The following is a 20,675-nucleotide window of genomic DNA, read 5'->3' on the forward strand; positions in this document are numbered from 1 at the left end:
TTTGGCATTCGAGGTATGAATTGAGATCCTAAAAAAAAATTCACTCATGTACTAGCGTTAATTTGTCTATAAGAGAAAAAAATTGATAACAATGAACTTGTGCCAATCCTCTAAATGGTATGTAAGACCAGCCGAGATATGGTATGATTGGTATATGGATTGATGAGATGATTGGTGGGTTTAAAAATAACTAGAATTCAAACAAGGTTTAAAGATTTGATGAACAAAATAACTGAATTTTTCTTCAAAAAGTGTGAAAATTCACTATTTTATTTTCGAAATTTAACTGCAATTTCTTTGGAGCAGAGGGAGAATGTGAGATATAGAATCCATTGCGTTGAAGTATGGCAATAGAATTGATCACAGCAGTCGGTTTCCTGTGTGATGAGCAAGAGTCACTTGCATTCATTCTGCACTTGTGAACTGGCACTTGCCTGGGTAAAATGTGCGTGGAGGGTGATTCCTTTTAATATTAACTGAAAATTCCTCACTAAAAGTGAAAAGATGATTATAATTCATTCAAAATATATCATTTATATGTTATAAATGAAAAAGTCACACATGCGCTTTCAATAATTGATTAAATTGAATAATAAATTATAAATGTGTTCTGTTATTGGTGAAATGCATGAAAAAAAAAACACCTAATGGGATGGAATTGTTTGCCATAACTACTAAATTTAGTAGAAATAACCAATATAGTTGAATTTAAATAGAAAAGTAATCGTTCTCATGATGCTTTCAAATTCCATCTCTGTCTTTGTTTAATTTTGGATTCGTATTTCAAAAATAGAAAATAAATAAAAAAATATAGAAGTTTAACACATTTTTTCTCCCTCTTAAACAATTACGTAATTTGAGGTTGATCTTTTTTAATAAAAATCATTTCTTTTATAGATAGTAGCCCATCTAGGAAAATGTTTGAAAGGAATGTGTAGGAAAAGTTTTGATTCTGGTTTTTGTTTTGATGTGTTCCACTTACCCTAGGTATAAAGCTATTTTGGGGTAAGTTAGACCATAGAAAATATCATATGAAATAAAAACAACATACCGGTTTATCGTTAGCAGCTTGTAAAAATACTTGAAATTGTAGCTTACTGATGGTAATTCGATTAACAACACATTTATTTTTTGCGAGTCAAGACGTGAAACGTGTCTCAATTGCAAGTTGAAAATGGCGCTGAATAGACAACTGGTACATGAACCACTTCCCGGGGGTACCTTATAAAAATAGTATTCAGCATCATAAGTGCATCAAAGTTCAATGAAATTACTATGGGAAAAATAAATTTTATAAATACAAATCGCCAAAAGTCAACCAAGAAGTTCGCGAACCCCAATAAAAAGAACTTATTACAGACGTCGATAAAAATTTTTAGGACAAAGAACATTGTGGAAGACCGCGAAGAGCTCTGATGCTTGTAAAAGTATTCGTTTAAATCCAATGAAACTATTCAAGAATAGAAACCCTAAAAACAAGCAATTGTGGGAGGAATCTCTTAAGTCATATTTGGAAGAATTTCTGGGTAATTGCTCGAGGGGAAAAAAACGATATTCCACAGATGAAAATACTGGAGATATTCTGGAGGAAGTCATTCACAATTTCTGGCAAAACTCCTTTAGAGAAATTCCTGATGCGAAAGAAATTTTCGGTTGAATCCCTGGGTAAAAAATCTGAAAATCTGGGTTAATTTATTCGAAAATTTCTTAACAAACATGCCAATACAATTTTGAGAAATTTTTGGAAGGATTTACGAAGAAATGTGTGGATGGACTGGCCGAAACTTAGAGATCTTTCAGAAGAAAAATCGAAATGTGTTTGAGACTGCTAGGAAGAATCAAGAATAAACTTTAAAAGTAGAACCTAAAAGAAATACCTACTTAAACGAATCCATTTACAATTTCTGGCAGAAAACCTTCGATGATTTTATGGAAGAATCCTTGAAAAAATTTAGAGGCGGATACTTTAAAAATTTCTTGCGGGTGATTTTCTTCATATGAATTGGTAGGGAATTTACAGGATTTTTTGAGATATCCCTTAAACGTTCTTGAAAGAACTTTAAAGAAATTCCTGGAAGAGTATGAAGGGAATTCTTGGTGCTATCCTTGTGATAATTCTTGAAAGAATCTCCTGAGGAAGTCTTGAATGAATTTCAATAGAAATTTTCTGAAAGAAGCCCTACAATAATTGCTAGGAATTAAGGAAGTTTTCTGAGAGCATCATAGAGAATTCGCGGGATAAATTTGTTGCGGAATCGTTGAATCAATTCGGAGAAATATTCCTGCAAAAAATCTAGTACATCAATATGTAATTTTTTTTGCAGGTGTTCTTGAACAGTTGTAGTAAAAACACGTTATTTATTCTTCCCTGAAATGGTTGAATTCGACTTTGTAGTTGACCCATTGGAATTGTGACAGACGAATAGTATTTCATAGCAAAGTTGACAGATGCTTAGTTATTCTCAAATTATCGGGAGCAAAAAATAACTTTCGAACTATCAAGTTTAACCATACTCCAGAGCCGGAGAAAAAAAAACTATCGAACTGTCAAATTTTGACTGAATCGAATCGGTAAAATGGTTCACGTCCTTTGAAAAATATAGTATTCCATAACAAGCAAAAATCAAACTTAAACTTGATTGGAGCATCAGTTTGTGAGATGTTTTGAAAACCGCGACATTTGCTTTTATTAAAAAGTGCAATTTCAATACTTCAAATATATCATGACAGAAATATAGATATAAGTTTGGTGTCTTCGGATGAAAATTTTCTAATAGTATGGCGCATCGAGTGACCAGAACATGAAGTTAGAAATCCCAGCACTTTTTTATTCGATACGGTATTTTTGACAAAGAAACATAAAGACATTTATAAAAGGACTTCAACATATCGTTTAATTTGAATATTTCCAAAATTTGAAGTTTTTTTTTTTAAATGGGCTACTAAATGATGTGACCAATCAATATACATTGCTTTGTGAAAGTGATAGGCTTGGCTAATTTAAAAAAAATGGCAATTTTTCATAGTTCTGTTTAACCGAGGAGAAATGGCTGATGATAAAACTTCCCTGGATTCAAACTACATTATAATCAGTTGCATATTCTATTGGTTTTACCTGTATCCATGAGTGAATGAAAAATAAAAAAAAATGAAAAAATGACCTTATCTGCTAACACAACCATAATAAATGGAAACACTGTTCCTCACGAAATATTCTCCGGGCTGCACTAGGAATCGAACCTAGACTCTTTGACATGATGTGACTAAACTCCAGATTTTCCCACAAGATGTTGATGTAGGAATCTGCCGTCATTATTCCGTCGATTTTCACGAGGCTTCCTACTCCACCCCATGAAAAACACCCCCAGACCATCACATTTGCTCCTCCATGCTTCACCGTTCCTTGGATGTGGATCTCTGCACCACACACGAGCCCGCCGCTTTCGAATAAACAGTTCGAGCTTCAGGAGCGCCACATCCAAGGAACGGTGAAATGGTGTGATGTGATGAAATGTGATGGTCTGGGGGTGTTTTTCATGGGGTGGAGTAGGAAGCCTCGTGAAAATTGACGGAATATTGACGGCAGATTCCTACATTAACATCTTGCGGGAAAATCTGGAGGTTTCGCTGATCCAGACGGTCCGAAGAGAAATTCATATTTCTCTAGACCAACGACCCGAAGCATACTGGCAAGAAGACCAAGTCTTTCTTCCGGTCTTGTCGGATTAAACCGCTGGAATGGCCTCCACAAAGCCCAGACCTCAACCCCATCGAGAATTTGTAGGCGATTCTCGATGCTACAAAACTGGTGTTGTCAACAAAAATAATTATTTTGAAGCCTTGGAGCGCGCCTGGGAAGAACTAAATCCACAACACCTACAATACCTGGTGAAATGCATGCCGAAGCGCCTCCAGCAAGCCCTTAAGGCTAAAGGAGAACACATTAACTATTAAATTGCTTTTTATTTTTCTTAAATCATCTTTTCTGGAGCCAAGAAGGAAGTGGGCACTTTTTTGTCACTATTTTTTCGTTAAATACAAATTGATTTTCTTTTTTTTTTGAGTAAAATTATTTTTTTATTAAAGTTTTGTAAGTGCAACTTTAAAAGAATATCAAAAATAAAATATCAAAAAAGATATAAGTGTGTTAACTTTAATTTGAACCAAATCAATGAGAGAAATTCGAAAACTGGTAAGGTGGGCACTTTATTTTGCCTATCAGTGTATGTTAAAAAATATGTGCACTATTCAACTCGTAATTAAGGCAAGATGCTTTATAAATTTAAGTTTCATAGAAAAAATGCAATTTCCGGCGAAAAAACTTAAATAAACTAAAGAAATTTGATTTTCTCATTAAAAAAAATCATGGTTTTGGATAGATTTTGTTGAATACCTAAGCCAAATTTATTTTTCAGAAAAATGTGTTGTATGAACAGTTTGAAAACAACTAAATTTGCTTCAAAAACATGTAAAAAGATTAGGAATCGATTGAGTATTAATGAAGTTATGGTCACACAAAAATTATTTTTTTAGAAAAATGAGAAAAAAAATGGATAAAAGTATTTTTAACTAAGACAAGTTTTGATTTAAAACAAATTTGATGTCCTACAAAGTTTTCATTAATTTAATTTGAAAAATAATGGTGCTAGAAGTTTCAAAATCGGTTGAAAAATAACAAAGTTATGATTACTTCACTCAGGGTCATTTTTTATAACTTGAAAATTCAACTTCAAGACGCTTCCGCCACCTCTAAATATTAATATTTTTGGCTCAGATTTTGAGGTTTCTCTTTTAATTTGATTTGAATTTAGTTGAGCACACGGATTTTTGATTTTGAGAACTTTTGAAAAATAAGCCGCACCCTACACTTTACACTCGGCAGTGGTGCTAAATCGAATAAATGTTCGATTATAATGTTATTTGGTTCTTATAATTTGTGCTGATAGAGTTTGGTTCCGATTTCTTTTCACCTTAAGCATTCCTCAAATGAACTCCATATTTCCATTGATGTTCTTGTAGTCGAGCTGATTTGAAGAGATCCTGTCATCCTAATAGATTATAACTTTATTGCGCAAAATTAAAAATAAATTGCTTAGTACATGTATTATTAAGTGAATTTAAAAAAGGGTTCTGTGCATAGATTTTCCACATATAGAGTAAAGTGGGGCAAAAGTTCGAGTGGGGCAAGAGTTTCTTTTTAAGATTTCTAGTTCAATTCAAAACAAACCTTATAAATGTCATGGTGGTTCGAATGCTATTCAAGTAAGAGACTTTCACTCCAAATATCATAAAAATCGATTGAGATTTGGAAAAGTTATGGCTATTTGTTGTTTTTAGACGTAAATATTGTAATATTTGGTCAAACTTTCGATGCATGGAACCAAATGAAGATAAAATATTCTCCAATATTTTATGTAAGGGCGTTTCTAGGCCTATTATAAGGATGCTTTGACGTGTATTAGTTTTTCCATAAATAGTTGGAATCAATTTTTGGCCCATAGCGGGGCAAAAGTTCGAATCTGCGGGGCAAAAGTTCGACCCATGTATAAACCCACGTAAATTTTTTCAAATTTCTTGAAATCTACATATTATCTTTAAATTTAGCGAAATTTGCCTGATCGTGCGAAAAATGTCACAAAAATTTTACATTTTCACTTAGTTTTGCGAAAAACTGCTATTTTTTGGGTGTATTACAATTAACCCTGTTTTGGGCATTTTTTGATGAAAATTTAGTGTGTATTTTTCGGCAAACATAAGTTTACGTCTGGTATGAAGTATGCCTGGCATAAAAGTATAGATATTTTGTGCTTTAGCCAACGAACTTTTGCCCCACACTAGATTCGAACTTTTGCCCCACCGGTGGGGCAAAAGTTCGTTTAAGACAATCAATTTTGAAACTGTTATAACTAAAAATGGGTAAATATTTTGACACAAGTTTGTTCAGCAAAGTTATAGTCAATATGTTGATGGTTCGCTGTATGGTATTTGTTTTGTTTCATCTGCTATTATTTTCCTGGAAACTTTGATTATACCACTAAGGTCGAACTTTTGCCCCACCTTACTCTACTGGCGATCAGTTTTGATAGACTCACACTCAAATCTTAATGAATCATCTCTCTCGTAAGAGAAAATTCATTAGACGTCTCATGCTTTGTAAATCTTATGTTTGAGATTTTAATGCAAAATCACTTGTGCTTGTGCGAGAGCAGTAAAATATGATTCAATCATGAAACTCGTCAAAAATTTGTGGAAATCTAATGTTGTTTTTGGCGTCAGAAAGGATTACTATAATTCTATCAGTCATTAAGTAGTGGATTTAAAAGAGATGATTTAATTTTCATAATATGCTGATCAAATGGTTTACATTAAAAGTAAAAGTCGTATTCAAAAAACGAGTAATTGTCGGAATTCGAGAAAAAATGACAGTTTGTCATGCAAATACAAAATATGTCGGACTTAAAATTTTAAACGTCGTTACCTTAATAAGTACGGCACAGATAATCATGACTATGGTATCATCACCTTCATAATTTGCTTGTGGAACAGACAGAAACACCTGATCTGTGTCGTGTAGCTATCAATGCTTCATAAAAGTCTTGGCTTATTTTATTGTGAATGACTCGTACTTTGGGCTCGCCTGGGCGAACTTCTGTGGGCATTACGGCAGAAAATAAGTCGCAAACGGCCTTGATTCAATTATAACCAGTTGAGCTGCCAGTGCACTGACTTATTGACGGGGTGGGTGAGAGCGCTAGTGAGTGCTACTTATTTTATGGCCCATATCGCGTCTTAAAGTAGACTTGCGAGAGTACTTGCACTATTACTTCGGTATATGTGTAGGCATGTAGACACAAAAAAAAGGATTGCACCATTCTTACTGGCCCGGTTTGAACCTTTCCAATCACTTGAGCTCACGTACCGTTTAGGCTGAGCTGGTTGCAACTACTCACAAACTGCCAAACCGGCGCTGTATGCAAGTATGCAACTCAAATCGGAGTGTACAGAACGATCTTAAGTACGACCGGTTTCTCTTTCTTCGGCCTTCTTGACCAAAACAGCTGTAGTAAATGGCGCGTGGTATGATGACCTTATTTTTAAGAAATAAAAAAATAATGTATTCGTGAAATAAATTGAAAAGTAGAATTGAAAACTCATTGTATATGATAGGTTAAAGCAAAGTTTGTTTAAATGGTGAATCATATTAAAAAAAAAATAATTATAGATCTATCGGTGGCAGCACCTTTCATGTTTTCTTTTTGAATCACGCTGTTTTAATCATGTGCGTAACTCTATTCCAAATTGAATGAAATGCCATAGTTGTTTAAAGTACTAAAATTTGAATCAATGATATAAAAAAAGCCATTTTGGAAGCATTTTGCATCATCCTATGTTGTCTCTTACGTAGTGCAAGACTGAACATTTACTCTGTCTACTATTTATATTGAGCCAATTTTAAATACATTTAAATGTACTACTAATACTTTCTTCGTTATTTTTGATTAAACTTATAACTCATTTAGTATTACACTCCCGTGCAAAAGTTTGGGTTCACCCCCTCAAAAATATACGAAAGTGTTCTGTCCATATCTCTGTGATCCACGTCCAATTCAAACTCTTTAAGCCGCATTCGAAAGGCAAAGAGTTATTCTTGCTTCGTATGTATTTTTCCAGAAACATTTTTTGGATTTTGTATACTAAATTTCTACCTAAAGTTGTGACATTTTTCAAAAAACACACTGAAAAATCATATTTAATTTCCTCAGCATTGGGTTGACTAAAATTTTAAATTAAAGTGTCATTCAAATCTTAATCTTATATTCTTTGAAGAGACCCCACGAAATTTTGGCGGGAAAATCTGGAAAGTATTCAAAATCAATGAAACAGTCAGTCAAGTCATCGTGCAAAAGTTTGGGTTCACCCCCCAGTATGATGCAAATCGTGCAAAAGTTTGGGTTCATCTGAGCCGCATGTACATCATTTTTGTCAATATCTCTGCAATTTTTCATCCGATTTTAATAGTTGAAAGGTTTTTTGAGCGCAAATAATGGCGCGTACATGATTGGTTTGAGATTTCACAGATTTTAATAAGTTCAGGTGAACCCAAACTTTTGCACGATACACCATACTGAGGGGTGAACCCAAACTTTTGCACGATGACTTGACTGACTGTTTCATTGCTTTGAATACTTTTCAGATTTTTCCGCAAAAATTTCATGAGTGCTCTGCAAAGAATATAAGATTACGATTCTAATGACACCTTGTTTTTAAATTTTGGTCGATCCAATGCTGAGAAAATTAATAATGTTTTTTCAGTGTGTTTTTTGAAAAATGTCACAACTCTAATTACAAATTTAGTATACAAAGTTCAAAGAATGTTTTTGGAAAAATACATACGAAGTAAGAATAACTCTTTGCCTTTCGAATGCAGCTTTAAGAGTTTGAATTGGACGTGTAATCACAGAGATATGGACTGAACACTTTTGCATGTTTTTTAGGGGGTGAACCCAAACTTATGCACGAGAGTGTATATTAAAAAAAAACTCATGCTAACACCCCGCATCTATGGATCAATTAGTCTCAAATCTAACCTATTACATTAAACGTAAACAAAATAGAAAACATAACATTTCAACGTTAAAGTACTAATCGACCCGATTCATGTGTAGTATTTACTCAAGATTTAACAAACATTAAAAGTTCTATCAGATGCTTAAACACTATTGTGAATCACTTTTCACTTTATGAATCAGCGTGCAAAATCAAGATTTTTTCCTGTATAAGTCTACATTTTGGTGATTTGACTTTGAAACAAGGGTCATAATTTCTATTATGAACAGTAGGAAAAGGTGTAAGTAATGGTTTAATGAATAACCCTCGACAGTGCTCTTTACATAGCATAGAGTTATAGAAAAAAAACTTGCTTTCATCATTCGGTCAAAATGCTTGTCCTTGTTTTCGGGCACATTTAATTTCAAAATAAGTTGTTGCTTCAATTTCATTCTCTGGGAGTTTTTTTATAATACTGCTCTGTAGTAACTTAAACTAGACCTAGTTTTGCTGTACATGAAGCTTCAAAATCATTTGTGTTTAAATAGTGTTATTTTCAACTCTTGATTACGTAAGTGTTTCATCCTTGTAGCATTTGTTCGAAAATGTCGATCCAATGTTTAATTTGGCCGAAACATAGTTTAGAAGTGATCCATACTTGTCCTATGAGTCCAAGCGTCCACTTTTATAAAATCTTTGGAACACCTTACGTGCAACAATACTTCTGAAAACGACTGAATGCATATAAAAGCAATCAACACTTTGTTTTGTTTCACAGTGACCGTGAATGAAAATCATAGGGCGATCAGTGACGGTCTATTTGTTTCGTTAATTGTATACTTTAGCAATGTCAAACAGTTATAGTAAAATTGAACTGCGATATAAATGCAGCAGCGCACCGAATGCTTAACGAATAAGACAAAGAAAAATAGGAAAATACACGGCGTATAACTCAAAGTCAATTCAATAACCACTACTTAGTCGTATCAAAGGTCGTGTAGTTGCTGGCTGCCCACAAGAAGCTCAACTGGGCGGCAGTGTCCAATCTTGATACCGTGCCCTATTGCTGCTCTAATCGAATTTAATGCGGCAAACTGGCCTCTGATGCCCTACCAGCAGCGTTTCCATTCCATCCCTTGTATGTACTTATCGCCGAGCAGTGCAGTTCGATGATAAGTAAAACTCTGCAATTTTCTTTTATGCAATTTCTGTTTTCATAACAGCAGCGAAGGATAGGTAGGGGATGTGGATGCTGAGGGTATGCGATATTTTGAAATATCCCATCAAATAGCGTTCGAAACGTAATTCTGCGGTATTCCACGGATCAGCCTCAAGAAGAGTAGGTTGGAAATGTTGTTAAATGCTATACTGAAAGGAAAAAACCGTTATTAACTTCGAATTTTCAGAACCATATTTTTGCCCAAAAACTAAGAAAATCTACATGAAAATGTGTGCTTTGTATTCTATTCTCCTACCGAAACACAGTAAACATATTTTCAACGGATACATTTTTGTATTAAGGTGAAGATGAATCGAAGCCAAACTTCAAATTTTCAAGAGCACAAATCTGGAGAACCGAACACCCGTTTGAGATGAAAACTTAATCGATTGGTCACCACCAGATAGTGACTTAATCGTTTTCTGCCTGAACGGAGGTTTTGTTCTTCAGATTTGTGCTCTTGAAAAATTGAGTATTGGCTTCGATTCATCTTCACCTTAAACAAAAAAAATGCCTTCGATGTTTTGATGATGACTTGGCTCAATGATAATTTTTGGAAAAATGCTTAATCCGTATCCGCCCAACAAATGAAAAAAAGTTCAAATTGGGCAACCATTTAGGCAATTCTTGACGGATTCATCCGTTTTGGACTGAGTTGTGAAAACAAGTTTTTTTTTACAAAATAGAACAAATTCGAGCTTAGGGAATATTGTGAAACTATGCATCTACTTCTAGGCGGCCAATACCCTTAAAATGATCTTGTTCGATTAGGTCTTAGTCGCATTTTCAAGATGAGAATGTTTCATAGCCAAATTTGCCAGTTCAGAAGAAAACTAAAATTGGACTATTTAGGGCCGATTCCATGGGGTCATATAGTGACCGGCAAAAAAAAGATCATTCCATAATGAATTTAAAAATGTCCCCAAAAGTCAAAAATTTGCACAAGAGTTGGGCGTCATGAAACACTCTGTCAAAAGATAAACAAGAAAATATTGTTTTGGATTACTGGTATTGGTTGTTTTTTTTTACACAAACAAAAATAAACAGCAATTTCATAGATATCACTTTTATGAGGTATGAAAATATAAAAGATCAATTCCAAAACTGCCAGTTATGCAAATTTTCTCGACTTTACTATCCAGATTCGCCCAAAGTCAAGGCTCTGAGGTGGCCATTCCAAGGCTTCAATGCGGCAGGATCGAAAGAAGGCGAGCGTTTTCTTAGCTGTATACTTGGGGTCATTATCTTGCTGAAAGGTGTAGTTGTCTTCCAAACCCATTTTCAGTAATGATTCCTCCAGATTTTCATTCAGAATATCGATGTAGCCATCTGTTGTCACGATTCCATTGATTAGCGCCAGGGTACCCACTCCAGACCACGAGAAACAGCCTCAGACCTTAACAATACCTCCACCGTGTTTCATGGTTTTTTGTTTTTCCTTCTTAGCAATGGGGGGATAATCTGCTCAACAGACTCCGGACCAAGGTCCGGGAATGTGGGGTTGGAGACCATTTACTACATGCAAGCAGTAAACAGGACTACACCCCCGACCCACTAAACCATTCCCATTGCCGCTAAACCCTTCGTCTCTCCGGGACCACCAAGATGGCATTGCTTCGGAGAGGGGCTATTGCACATCGCAACCTCCAGGTTAGCTGCGTAGCCATGCAGCAACGAACATCGATGACACACTTAGGGGGGGTCCACTAAGGTAACATGCTGGCGCTTTGCCAGCTTCCCAGGTGATCCTTACCTCCTATTGTCCACTGAAGGCGGACAGAATCGATCTCAACGCCCGCGCCCAGCTGCACCGCAGTGCGGGCTTCGCAATTTGACCTACTGAAGGCTCAGGACCTATCAGCTAGCACCAGCTGGGATTACTGACGAAGGGGCCTCCACCATACCCGAACAACCAGAGGCTCGTATCCTCCCCGCGGCCACTTAATCGCTGTAAGGGTCGATTTCGACCGTAGGGTACCGGTATGTCCTACGTAGCCGACTGCGAACCCTTGGACCTCCTGTTGTTTAGCGTCTGCACTAGCCACTCCTCGAGTCCACTCGCCACCTTCTTTATAGTTCCAAGGCGATGTGAGTGATAGCCGATGAAACGGCATTCCAGCCAAACTCGTCTTCACACATCCTCTGAACCAGATTGTCCAGAGTCGTGTCCCGACCGCATGTGGCAAACATACGGTCACGCATTGTGCGGAAACGCGGGCACACGAACAAAACGTTTTCCGCCGTTTTCTCTAAACCTGCACAAACTGGACATTCGGGAGAACCCGCATGACCGAAACGGTGTAGATACTGTCTAAAGCAACCATGGCCCGAAAGGACCTGTGTCAGGTGGAATGTTAGTTCCCCATGGAGGCTGTGAGTCCACACTCCCTTGGTGGAACTATCCCACGCACGCTGCCATTTGACCATAGAGGCCAGTCTGGCAGTCCTGCGTATGCCTCTTGTGCCGCGCCTTTCGAAGCACTCTATGTCTTCCATGATAAGGATACCAATAGGCACCATACCGGTGATGACGCAGAGAGCATCGTGTGACACGGTACGGTACGCGCTAGCAACCCTCAGGCATATTAGCCTACACACTTCGAAAAATTCTTGTAATTTTGTGTCATTGATGCCCGACATATTAAAGCGAGCATAATGACACAAAATTAGGTTCTATCTTATATTTACACGATGGTATGAAACGATATTTTTGTAATTTTACAGCAGTACTGATCATGCTTGTAAATGTACTGTACAGAATATTTTGAAAAACATAACCTCAATCTAGTCGTTACCCACAATTATCCAGATCCCACCACAATTTCTTTACACTTCTCGGTAGAAATGAAGACACAATTGGATTCAATTTCAATTTATTTATCTATTCCCGTTAGCTCACAATAAATATCCACCATTCAAACTTCATAATTACACGCAGAAATTTCCTTTCCTTCGAGATTTTTCAATGCCAGAGCACACGTCTTTCCATTTCTTCTGATGGCGGCTGATTTATGCTTCACTCGATTGAATTCGTTGCGTTAAGAAAATGTTGCCAATGCAATTTTCCACTGAGAAACAGAAAACATTCTCACTATTTGAGTGACTTACTCTTATTTTGAACAAGTTTGACGTTTCGTTAGCGCGTGGACTGTGAGTGAGTCATCACGCTTGTAAATTTATGTCACTTCAAACCTAAAAACCTGTCATGAGTTATAATTTTTCGTGTTTGCGCTAGAAATCACAGAAAAACGTTTCAAGCTATAAAAAGACAGTGCTTACGTTCTTAATGACAGAAAAATATGTCTGTTTTCAATTTCAGTCTTGGTCAATTGAGTCAATTTATTGAATTACATCATATTTATTATTCAGATTTTCTTAGTGTGTTGTAACATCGTTTTCGTGTCCTTTAACGTGTAAAATTACATTTTTTGTTCAATATATCTTCAAGGACACATTTTTGTGTCGTTTTATCATTTACATCATGTGTCATTCAGTCATACTTTGAAATACGTCCACAGTAATTTCCATTATTTTTAAGAGTGCAGCTCATATAGAGCTATTCAACGGCGTATTGGCGTCGTAAATCAACATTTTGTCCCAATATACGGCTTATTGGTTACTTGGGTATATATGGCCATATTGATCTTTTTTTTGTCGGTCAATGTATTTATAATCAAAAAACACCCAAGAGCAAGGACAAAGCTGGTCTCATTGTCTAATTTAGTTCTGACATGTCGTCCGTAGTAGAAACTATAAAAAAAAATGTAGTCAGATTTATATTGACTAGTTGGGTAAATAGTTGATTAAAAAGGAAGTTGTGGTCATTTTAACCTGACTTGAGTTACCCAACGGAATGATTCCAAACCGCTGGACATTAACGAATGATGATTGAAAAACTAGACACCCAGAGGGAAATAGAACGAAGGCAAACTGTCAAGAGTTGCCGAAATCGTAGCAATTTAAACTTTTTTTTGTCATTTGTTGAGCGGATACGGGATAAAATTTTGCAGGTGACCAATGTATTAAATAGAAATTTTGCAACTCATACTTTTTATCATATTAGACTTAAAAATGGAAAATTTCAGTGAAATATACTTTGAATATATAAATTTTGCTATATTTCATCATTAGTGTTTTATTCAAATTCATAAGGCTCCTCCAAATCAACGCTATGTTTTCAGCGACTGCGATGAAAAATCGCAGCGATTTCATCATTGTGTCGCTGCAAGCATCTAGGCCAACGCGATAAAAATCGCTGCGAAATTGCGTTGTCGTGGCTTAGACACGCTCATAAAATTGTACATACAGTGAAACAGAATATCGCGTTAGGGTTATTAGGTCGAAAGGGTCGTTAGGCCGAAATAACATTTGACCATTCAAAGTGAAAAATACTTTCTATTGTTTCAGATGGCTAACACATTCATCAGTGTTTTTGCTTTTTTTTTTAAACAAAGGCGGTTCTTTTTAACCTTCCAGTCGTCGCGCGGTTTTCCACCGTCAGCACCACCACGCTGCTGTTGTGAACGAAAAGCGAGCTTTTTTCATTTGTGTTGTGCAAAACACAACAGCGCAACGACTGAAGTGTTAAACATATTTCACAGCGGATATTGTGGGCTTCTAGGTATACCGTTATAACGCACATTATCCTAACCTAACAACTAAGAACCTATCCGACCTAATAATACCTTGACCGGACACCCTTCGGATATACCTGAAAAATCTTTGCTATCACGTGCAGAGGGCTCGCACCACTTGAATTGAAAATGTTTTGGAAACCCGTGAGTTCACTTGGAGAACCTTTGATTTTCTTTTGTGGATAGGGTCTTAAAGCCCTGTTCTAATTTTAGCACCAAAGGCTTAAGTTTAGGATAGAAATACATGTTTACTATTTTTTTTCAATAATATTCGTTGGTTTAAGTCCAAACATTTTTTTTTTTGCGGTTTTAGTGATTTTTTCACAGCACTTGGTTCAAACTCAAATTTTGGGTCGGTATATTTTGTTTTCCGTGTCACCTCCGAAACGTCAGATAGGAACAACCCCAGTGTTAAAACTAAAACCCATGTGGTATTTTTGTCGATAAAGTGAATATCAAACATGATGATATTGTGGTGCAAAAAAGTGTCAAAGTTCATATTTGGAACCCTTTTTTTAAATTTAAGTTTAAATATGATATAGCCGTTTTTTGAGCTGGAAAAACTGCGTAAGTAGTTGAAAGAATATGCTCTTTCGTTTTATTCAATAAAAACAAGAATTCATTAATAATTTTAAGACTCAATTTTAAAACATTTGAATTATCTAAAGCCTCGTTTCACGAACTTCGTTAGTAGTTAATTATAACAAAAATTATAACAAAATAAAAAAAAAATCATTAATAACAGCCGATGTTTGGCTATGTGTAAAAAATATGACTTAATTAATTTTGATTACATTCATTTTACAACATTATTCCGCTGTAAACATAATTAGATTCGATCGACGAAAATGCCAATGAACTCAAATTGAGTAGCAACACAAAACTTGTTTCAAGTTTAATTCACTTCCTTCAACGTAGTGAGATGATCAAGAGGTAACGAGCGCAGCTCTAACTCACTAGACGAGAGTTCAATTTCCGGTCAGACTTGTACACCTTTTATGTCAACTTGTCAAACTGGTTCTATCGATTGCCAGATTTTGATTTTCAGCAGTAGCAGGTTGATTTTTATACGTATAAAAGATGTAATTGTACGAGGCGCCTGATGTGCAGCTAAAATTACGTGATATTAAAATTTATTATTTGCTGTGAGTTTTTTCTAACAAAAATGAAATAAAATTAGTTATATTAGTTACATATAACAAATTTGGTTGTAACCCAATTGTCGGGTATGTTTTTGCGGAATAAAAACTAATATTTTTTAATGTATTCCTTGGAACAAAATCAAAATTTCGTTTCTTTTTTTTTTTTTTTTTTTTTTTTTTTTTTTTTTTTGTATGTTGCTAGCCGTACAGTGAATACTGTCCAAAGCTCTAAACTAGACTTTAGATAGAAAAGAGGACGTAATCCTTCTGAAGCAGTTCACCAGACGTGCACGGAAAGATGGCTTCCAAGAAGACACTGTTGCGATCTGTCTCAGAAGGTTACGGTAGAAGGTGGAAAACGTTCTTTTCACACTATCACTTCACTTGATAACTATTAGATTACTTCATAGCACTATTCACTGGTATTGATATCACTATCTTTATTATCAACTGAATTTCTACTAACAGCGTCACCATTATCTGTACCAATTTTGTTATTAAAATCACATCTATAACCCAGCCGCAACACAACACTACTGCTCTATCAGGTTTAAAGTATAAAACTTCTCATTACAAAATAATCACTGTAATAAATAAATCATATCAACACTCAATATCATTATCTTCATTAAAATAAAAGTAAGGTTTTTGTTGCTTATATCACTATTATTCATAATATCACCAACTATCATCACTCGAATAATCACCATCTTTGTAGCTTACTACTATTAACCACACAAACTTATTCGACACAATAACGTCATCTCACTATATTATTACATTATCACTATTTTCAAAACCAGCAACGAGATTATTCATATATCTTCTTAAGGTGATCTCGTCGACGGGCTGAAGGCCGCAATAATAATGAGAACAATGTCCTGCAATAATGAAGCGCATCGCACAGCAATCACAAGCGCAGATTATACTAATCACTTACACTGGGCTACCTGTTTTCACTAAAACTACCTCCGAGTACGCGTCTAAGATAACACTCCTTAATCAGATTTATTTTAGAATGGAATTAATGGAATAGTATATGTGCTTACCTTTTCAGTGTTGGGAATGTTAGTGATTATTTCCTACTCACTTATATCCTAGTTTTTTCTCATGAGTTACTATTCCTATTTGCGGTTACGGGTACCTATAAATAGAGATAGCGATTAGTCACAAGTTTTTTTAGTCTGACGGCATTCGTTTGACCAGCACAAAACTTCTTTCATAACGCATATGTTCCATGCTTCAATTTGAACACTTTATCAGTTTTTATAATATATTCAATGCTATGATGAAAAACTTAATCCTGAAATGACGCTAGCTGACGAGAAGAGAGTGTTATAATTAGTAATTAGTAAATAGCGATATTATTGGTATAAGAAACAGATTTAATAAGATTCTGCTGTATCCTTGTACGGCCATGCGTGTTCCTGTTCAGCGCGATTTCTTCAATGTTAGGAGGTTTTGATGCACATTAAAACAAATAAAATAATGCTCCGGATGAGTGTCTGGAAGTATAAATAAAATGCGTATAGAAAAAACAAACAAGGGCCGCTTCATCATAGACCACGTAAAGTATCAGTTCACGGCGATGGTAATCAATAGTGTTCATTAGAAAACACTTTTGATTATTATCACCATTGGCACCACTAGTGTGCATCTTTCTCTTCAGAGTAAAGATACATTTAAGCCCCGAGACCTGACAGCAATCAAGCTGATCACAAGGTTGTGCCTTTGCCCAGGGAAAATCAAAATTTCGTTTCGTTTCAAAATATTTATTGTAAGGGAATTTGGAGTAATATGCACCCTTGAGGCAAACTGTGTGCTCTTTTAGACTATTTGTGAAGTAATTTTGAACAATTTTTCATCAGGGGCTGATAGTAAGAAACCCCAACATACGATTCTATTAGAAAAAAATCGCGGAAAATGTCTCAATTTTTACAAAACATTCATAGAAGCCCCCAAAAGTCATTTTGCTCCGGAGGTGCATATCACCCCAGATGCCCCTATTTCGAATCGAGATTTACGAAACATGTTTCTATTTCGTTTCGATACTGATACTGACACGATTACTGATAATGAATAGTAAACAGTGTCCCGCTTCGAAGCGCATCACAAAAAAAACTCTGTAAAAAATATTCATTAGGTATTTTATCTTGAAAATTTGGATAGTAGTAGTTTAGAGTGTATTGTTTACACCGTTTTTTAATCGATGTTATTTTTCAAAATAAACAAGAATTTTCAAAGCAAATATTCAAAGGAAATATTTAAAATTGGCAACACTTGTATAATGAAATACTGTTTATTTGCCATGTATTATTTTCATACTTTGTTATTCTGAGATTACCGATCGAAATGTTTAGAGAAAAACGTTTACAAATAGTTGAAGATAGATAAATATGCATATAACCTTTTAAAAAGTATGTAATATTTTAACAAACCGACTAAAAAACGTAATATTTTTACCTTAGATTGCGGATAAAATTTACTATTTACCTCTCTATTTTATTTATTTTTTGTTGTTTAAATTAACCTTAAAACACTAGGGTAACCTAGTGTCAGAGATTGGTGCAATACCATTTGTTGTTTTAATGCTATTCAGTAATATTCCTTTATTATGAATACCAAAAATAATGTTTAACTTTGAAGAACAGCTTTTCTGAAAAAGTTTTGGAAAAACTATGTTGTTCTCAACCAAAAGCATTGTGTTAATTGTCATAACATCGTAGGAAAGTAGTTGAACCATGCATAGAAAACCCACAGATTATAATTTCATTATTAAATTGAAAAGATATAGCATAAAAAGTAATCTATTTTATAAAATGAACAGTCTTCATTAACCTATACAAAGTGTCATTAAATTAACCGAACAATAAAATATGGGGAAACAGAACGATAAAAATCAATCAACAATGTAACGTAATCCGGGGGCAAATTGATCACTATTTTACAACTTTTTGTTATGTTAACCTTCGGAATTAAAATATTGTCAAAAAAATTTCGACAAAATCCGTACTCCATTGATCTTTATTAGTTTATGTAATCGACATTTCATGAGAGAATATTTAACATATCATAAAAATTGTTTGAATATCAAAAAAATAAAATGATATACTGGGCCGAAATTGATCACCATATGACAAAGCAGGTTTTAGAATAAAAAATATCCCTATCTACTGAATTTGAGTCTCCTGAATTTGAAAATGATGTCAAAATTCTTACAACATGTAGACAATTTCCCTTGAAATAAGCAAATTATTTGAGAATTAATGGTTTATAAGTTACGATCAAACAACTATATCTGTTATGCTGAATGATACCAAAAAATGAGTTCAGCCGTATATAGTTATGCACCAGAATGGCACACTTATGCTGAGTACGAAGGTCCAAAGTACGCATAGCAACCACGCATAGCAGCCGTTGTCACCAAGCCACCATCAGCACCATCGATCACGCAGCCGTTGTCACCAAGCCACCATCAGCATTTCCCGAGGAGCCCGACCACGCCAAATAATGCAGAGTAGACAAGTTTAGGCAATTAAATAGGGTTCGATCTTCAATCGAACGGGTTAGTCTTTGTTTCAAGTAGCTAGAGTTCAGTTTAATTTCATAAAGTGAGTGCATCAAGTGTAAATGTAAAATGAATTAAATAAAGTTAGTTTTTTTTTCGGCAACTACGTTGTCAACCTTTTTAATTATATACTTAAGCTTACACAACATTTTACACACTCAAAGTTGACAGATAGGCATAGCACCAGTGGATTGTTCAGCACCGATATTTCCAACTGTATTGCTTACACCTACAAAAATCATAAATATGTCTATGAAAAACTGAACTCTCATTAAAATGAAATAGTTCAAAATCATCATTAGAGATCTATGAACTAGAAAACATGGAATGTCTGTGGTGCCAACGAAACCTTCAGTATCCTTGGTAGGAAATGTTTTTTGATACCGACCTGATTAAATTTGCCTCCGGATTACGATACCTTTTTAGATACATCTTTATGCTAATAAAAATATAATTTCTCATAATTTTAAAATGCTTCGTACTGAGATAATCAAAATAAAATTAATTTGCGACGTTATTCCTGAGGGCCGGTTAAATACTTTTTCCTTCTAAATTCTGGAGGATATTAATTCAAAAATCCAATTATCTTTTGTAATTATCTACATAGGCTTGGCTTAAAGATAGGCTGACAGTCGAAAATTATTCGGTTCGAATCCTGAGAGGTCGAACGACATCTCTCATCCGTCATAAAGCTCGAATTCCTTAAGACCGCTTAACACATTTGGTTTGATTTTACAAAAAAAAATGACATCAGAAATGAGTCAAACTAGTTTCTAATTAACATAATAGGTCAACATATTGAGCTATGTAGGAATGCTCAATTTGTTTATCTTGGCTGAATAGAGGCATGTCTTCAAAGTTTGTACGGATAATATACGGACACCCTGTACAGTGGGTGCCGACAACGAAGTTTTAAAATTTTTTAAATTTGCTATTGCTATTTGTAATATTGCTATTCAGAAAAACTCCCAAATGAGGATCAGGAGCACATGAATCATGTCATGAAAGCGTTTAAATGGAAACTCATTGCTTCGGTTAGTGATGTTGTCAAAAAGTTGAATCTGTCCATCTCTTTCGTTCAGAGAGCCAAAGACCAAGAGGACTGCATACGTACATACAATTTGTAGAAAGCTCCAAATCATGATGTATGGCAAAATACGGTGGGAAAGTCATAGTCTCATCATGGATGATAAGACTCACAGCAGTATGGACTTCCGGCATCTTCCGGAGCTACTGTTCACCACCCAGCACAAGTATGAGGTTCTGGAGGAAGTAAGGAAGCAGAAGCTTTCAAAGTATGTCAATAAATACCTGATTTGGCAAATCAGCTCATGAGGCCGTTCGTGACTACCGGGATTGTAAACGGGGAGATCTACCTCAAGGAGTGTCTACAGAAGCGTCTGCCTCCTCTGCAGCGCGAGGGCCTTACGTTCTTCTGGCCGGATCTAGCTTCGTGCCACTATTAACAGAGGACGTGCCAACGAAACAGAGGACATGAAAATCTCCCAACCCCAACGCACCAGAACTAAGCTTAATCGAAATATCCTGGGCTATTATGAAGCAAG

The sequence above is a fragment of the Aedes aegypti genome, chromosome 3 (assembly GCF_002204515.2).
Source record: "Aedes aegypti strain LVP_AGWG chromosome 3, AaegL5.0 Primary Assembly, whole genome shotgun sequence".
NCBI classification, from domain to species: domain Eukaryota; kingdom Metazoa; phylum Arthropoda; class Insecta; order Diptera; family Culicidae; genus Aedes; species Aedes aegypti.